The following is a 6,094-nucleotide window of genomic DNA, read 5'->3' as shown; positions in this document are numbered from 1 at the left end:
TCTGATAACCGAGTTTGATTCCTGGCAGCAGCTCCTTGCTGTTGTTTATCTCCTCGCTTGCAAATCTCATTGCACGTGAGAAGCGCAGTTTCACGGGAGTCAATGCTGCAAGGCACAGACCTCATGTCACTGTTTGAAGTCAGACAAGACAATTCACCCTTTTAATGGAAATTATACTACTGGAACTGAAAGTCGAATTTATTGCAATAGACGTATATAGTTTACTCACCAGATGCAATCAAATAGTTGCACCCAAAAACACAGGATTACATACGTATCTGTCAATAATTCCTAAGGTCTCAGGAGCACAGATTTGTCAACGAACATTTTAATTGGTTTTTTAGGGCTTTTAATAGTTTGGCTATTAATCAATTGTTAAAAACTTTTTCAGTTAATAACATAAATGCTGATACCGTCAAACTATTATTTTTGTGTACTAATGTGGCTAATTCTGATTAGGGTCATTCTGTGTTAAATGAATATAATTTTTTACGTTTTCAGAGTACAACACATTGTAAGCCCATCATAACAGCCAGACTTTCTATCCCCACACAGTCTAACAGCCTCGTCATCCCCCACTTCTCCCCTCTTACTAACCTTCCTGTCTCCTTAGTGGCTCAGGCATGTGGTGTAGTATCTTCACTTGTGCATGTAGAGTGATGGACAAAACCACCACCTATAATGAAATCACCAGCCATTCAAATGCCGGTATACGAGTTGGTACCCCTGATCTTACATTTTCACAGTATTGGATCTGAGTGCTGACCCCATCACCAGTCCTTCCGCCTAATCCCACCTTTGTTAACATCATCCACGAGAACCATTATGGCAATAACGATTTCAGGCTCACACAAACCCAGCAACAGATCAGACCATACAGAGAGTAGAGAGTCTCCATCCCTCAACTGTGAGCCGTGGGATCCTTATGTTTGCTTGTTAATAGATTGTTCAGCCAAAGCTCCCCCTCTTCTATTGTATGGTAGTTTATAGTTCATCAGAAAGAGGATGCCTTATCCCTGCTTTGATTACTCTCGTCTAATCTGTTTTTGGTGCGCTACATGTACAATATAATGCCATTTAGTGTCTATGTCCTTTCCTACAATGTGTTACAGTTAACATAGTAAAACACAGAGCTTCCACACATATCTCTTCCTAATTCTGTTCAACCCTTACACGTTTCCTGCCTTTGTTTTAGCTCATAATACATTTTTTTTTAATTTATCAATTCAACCCTATTACCCATGAATTTGTGTCTTACTAATTTGTGTTTCCTTTGTTTTAATCTGATCTTCCATATGACAAGTGTGTAGCCTTTAATTCAATATTAATTACGGTCGATGTGGAATATTATTAAAATTACTTTATTTAACAAAAGATAAGAACCAAAAAATTATGTTATGGATTTTTGGTACTTCTTTATCACTAATTTTTACATGTATCTCTAGAGACATTAACATTTAAGACATATATTTCAAAAGCATTTCATAAAATTAACAATTACAAGAAAAATAATTGAATGAGGTGAGACTTTGTGATGTGCACAGCCTACATCTGTATATTGCCATCTCACCTAGTTCCAGCCTGAAGAAGTTTTATGATGGATTTTTTGTTCCTCTCAATGTTTCTTGGTGTTTTTTCTCTGGCTTAACCCATAGATAAAACACTTTGGTGGCAAGATTACACAGTATCAAGTCCAACACTGGAGGCCAGAATGGCAAATATCTCCACATGCCACAGTAAATTTTAACAAGGATGAGTTGAGATCCTGCCCGGGATAAGGTGATCCGACAGCACAGAATATCAGCATGCTGAAGGTGATGCTTTGGCTTCATTAAAATTATCAGGTACTTCCGACTAGTACTCTAACCACAGCAAAAGAAAGCCAGTAGCCTAGGTACCCGAGGCCAGCCCAAACCCAACAGCTGATCCAATGCACACTCCAGGATGATTATCTCTGTTGTATATAGGTAGTTTTCATTGGAAATGAGGACTAAGACCCAACTCAAATAAGTACATATTAAAACTTGATAAACGGGAAGACACACAGTCATTCTTGGCTGTGGAGGACCAAACCATTCCTGACATTCTACCTGGCAATGAAGCTCTAAAGGCCCATTAACACACTTTGTTTTTACAAGAACACAAGACATACAGATGAACAAAGGTATCCCAAAAACGCTGTGTGGCGCATCATGCATGACCCTCGAGGGTCTCCGATGACAGTTAATGAACATAAACTAGAGTCGGGAGAAAGCAGCAGAATCTCACTCAAGAGTTGTGTGGCCCTGACAATCGGGTATGTCCTGTGACGATAGAACACAGCCGATGTTATATGGCCAGACAGTCGCCACCACACTGAGATGTAGCCAGGATTGATTCTAGGACCGGTCGTAGTAGGAAATAAACTCTACAGGCTTGGTGAGACAAGTGTCTCTCTCCTCTGCATTAGGCCAGAACTCCTTGGGGCAAGGGAAACAATCAGGGGAATCTTAAATAATTCAACAAAATGGATGTTAGCAATCATAATGGATAGTTAATGTTTGTACGCACATTGCCTTTTGTTTGGAGAAAATCAATACCGCAGCATTATTATCGCTCCGTCAGGACACGGTATACGAGTCATAACACAGAGGGGTTTTCCTTTCTGAACCACATGTAACGAGGGTCCTGGAGGACCTGTTAGAGCACACTGACACGAACCGACACATAGAGACAACACCTCAGCTAATTCATAGTTTGCAGTTTTTTTTCAAGTCTGTTTGAAATATACTCATATTTCAGCATATTTAATAAAAATGGTTACATGTCACTGCCCCTCTTAAAGCCACGCATTGTTAATTTCTGTGGGACAAATTATCCAGTCTTATGTTTTAAACATCCAGGTCTAATCCATTACTCTTTTAGGTACAAATTTACTTTTTTGTGTCAATATCCTCTGTTTTCAGTTCGCAAGGGAGACTCGTTCCTCAAAGGGGGGAATGTCATAGTACACTGTCCTAACAATCCCCTACATCATTTCTGACTTGAAATTGTCAAAAGGAGTTAGCTCTGTGGTCACAGCAGTATGGACAATATCAGTACTTTCATAGCAAATATAATTCTATCGCACAGTACATCCCCGATTTCCATGGCCAACACTCTGATTGGCTTTGTTTGCTTTTAAGTTATCCTTTAGGCTTTCAATGGTAACTGGTATGGTTTTGGGATGTCACGGAATAGGCGTGAAACAGATAATGTGACAGATCATAATAACAAAATGTTAAATTGTACTTGTTGTTAAGTAGCAAATGCCCTAGTCAGCTATTTTCAATGAGACAACAGGTTCAGGGTGTTAGGCTATAGTGAAGTTATTCTGGGGAGTCCAAAGATCAGGCACAATGGGCAAATTTTCAAAGTTGAAAGTCAGTGTCAAAAATGGAGAACTGGTTTTTTCTGAGTGTCTTCAAAAGGGACAAGACTCTGAACTTGCCAGCTCGGTGGTTCATTTTTCTGGAACCCTCTTCCAAATTGTAAAACAATCCCAAACTGGCAGAAGGAGCGCATTTGCTGCATTTGTGTGCAGATGGCTGTCATGTGGGTGAGTTCAGTTTTACAGTTTGTTCGTCATGGAGAGGTTGGTTGTGTTCCGGATGGTATAAACACAGATTCACAGCATGAACTTGTCAGAATAGATGAATTCACAGGTCAGCATTAAGCTTTCTTTCCCTTTCTTTGTGATCATGTTGCTCATCTGCTCGCCTATACTAATTATGACTTGCATTCACGAAAAAATGGATGGTTGGCAGAGATTCCAGGGTCGAAACTCTACAATCCACTTGGATGGGGTAAAAAACTTTGCAAAGTATGGTGGCAGAGGGCCGTGTTTACAAGGCCGACATGGCTTCCAACATAGAAGAGTGGATTTGCGGAAGTAACATTTTCAAGATAACGCACACTTTCTCTGCTCTGTCTTGCTGTTCTCAAAGTATGTTCCCTCAGATAACAGAACACACCTCCAACTAGCAATCTGAACATCTAACAATGGCAAGTTTTAGAAAAACGGGGAATCTGCAACAGGCAGGCTCTTGGCTCTAGGAAATATTGTAAAGATTTACAAACAACATGTTTATTGCAGGGGTGGTGGTTCCTCCTTTTCAACAGGGAGACCAGAAGGGTGTGGCCCAATTACGGGGTATCACTTTCTCAGCCTCCCTGGTCAAGTCTACCTCCAAGTGCTGGAATGTAGGGTCCTGGCCGACAGTCAAACTCGATTGAAAGGTAACAATGCGGATTCCGTCCTGGTCGTTGCACACCGGACACAGATCTGCACTCTTGCAGGATCCTTGAGGGATCTTTGGACGCATTCCCAACCAGTCTACATGTGTTTTTGGATCTGGCGAAGGCTTATGACCGGGTCCCCATGAGATACTGGTGGGAGGTGCTGGGGGAGTATTGGGTGAGGGGGTCCTTCTGCAGGGCCTCCGATCTCTGTACGTGACCAACGCAGGCTTGGTCCCGGGTTTTCGCAGTAAGTCGACTGCGTTCCAGGTGAGGGTTGAACTCCACCATGGCTGGGCTTTTGTCATCAATCCTGTTTGTAGTATTTGTCTGACAGTACATGCGAGACGTATTCGGGGTGGGAGTGGTTGCAATTGGTGTGCTCGGGATCCTCATCATTGCTTTTGCAGATGATGTGGTCTGACGGGCGTCGTCGGCCTGTGACCTTTCAGCACACTCCACTGGATCCTTTGCTGCCAAGTTGGAGCGGCTGGTAGAGGATCAGCACCTCCTCAATCTGATCACTGGTGTCTCATCATGAAACCATGGATGCCGTTCTTCAGGTAGGGAATGAGTCCTACCACAAGTGAATTGAGTTTAAATACCTTGGTGTCGTTCGTGATTGATGGGACAATGGAGCAGGAGATTGGTCGTAGATCAGCGCAGAGGGTGTGGTATTACATGCAATTTATCGCACCGTTCCTACCCTCACCTCATGATGCTGGGTCAGACCGAAGAACGAGAGGGTACAATCGCCAAAATGTTGTTTCCTCAATATGGTTACTGGGCTGTCCCCTTCAGTTGAGAAGCACATTCATCTGTAGAGCTCTCGGTCTACGACTCGTGCGCCTCGGTACCCGTGACGGTGCATGTGGCATTCCAGCTTTCAAACAGCCTGGACCCGGTGTTTTACACCGGTGACAATTGCTCAAAATCTGGTATGGTGATGGCTGTCGTTGGTGAGTCTGGGTCTACTCCATCCATCACCATGTCACGCATCACTGGGCCATTTAACATCCCTCAAGTAGGCTAAGCTAAATATTTTCTTTGATATTGTTTTAAAAGTAGACCAGTGCTGTTTTTTCTTGAATGTCCAATTGAATAATCATACTTGTGTTTTCCTTCAGGTGAGCCACTTTGCCACTTGTGCATGTCTGTCCAATAAGCAGCAGTACCCAAATTTCTTCAGAACCGTCCCTAGTGATCAGTTCCAGGCTGAAGCGCTGGCCAAGCTGGTAAAACACTTTGGCTGGACTTGGATAGGTGCTGTCCGGTCAGATTCAGACTATGGCAATAATGGTATGGCGTCTTTTCTGGACGCAGCACGCAAAGAGGGGATCTGTGTGGAATACTCTGAATCTTTCTATCGGAATCACCCACGTAGCAGGATCCAGAGAGTAGCTGATGTTATCCGCAGGTTTGATGTTTCCTGTGTTAACACTGAACTTTGGCACACTAAACCACATAAAGTTGAGTTTAATTAAAGATGAACTGTTGTTGAATTATCTCAGTGACAATTTGGAAATGTATCTTCTTTTTCCAGCACATTTATTTATAATTTAACTGTCCACTGTACAGTATACTGTACATTTCAAACACCATGAAAAGTAAAGCATGTTCTGAAGTATTTAAAACGTTTGTATTATGTTAATAGGTCTAGTAATATAATATAATACACTATCATTTATCTACAGGTCAACAGCTACGGTTGTTGTGGCATTTACATCCCCTGGAGACATGAGGATCTTGCTGGAGGAGCTGTCACTTGAGCCTTCTCCACCTCGCCAGTGGATAGGCAGTGAATCCTGGGTAACAGACCCAGACATGCTGAGGTTCA

At 42.4% G+C, this 6,094-nt stretch overlaps 1 pseudogene; it reads left to right on the top strand.

Annotated features, from left to right (window-relative positions):
• LOC116687045 (extracellular calcium-sensing receptor-like) overlaps window positions 1-6,094 on the top strand; it is a 17,264-nt pseudogene that overhangs the window by 823 nt on the left and 10,347 nt on the right.

The sequence above is a fragment of the Etheostoma spectabile genome, chromosome 3 (genome assembly GCF_008692095.1).
Source record: "Etheostoma spectabile isolate EspeVRDwgs_2016 chromosome 3, UIUC_Espe_1.0, whole genome shotgun sequence".
Lineage (NCBI taxonomy): Eukaryota > Metazoa > Chordata > Actinopteri > Perciformes > Percidae > Etheostoma > Etheostoma spectabile.
The sequence above is the reverse complement of the archived record's forward strand: the minus strand, read 5'-3'. Positions and strand labels throughout refer to the sequence as shown.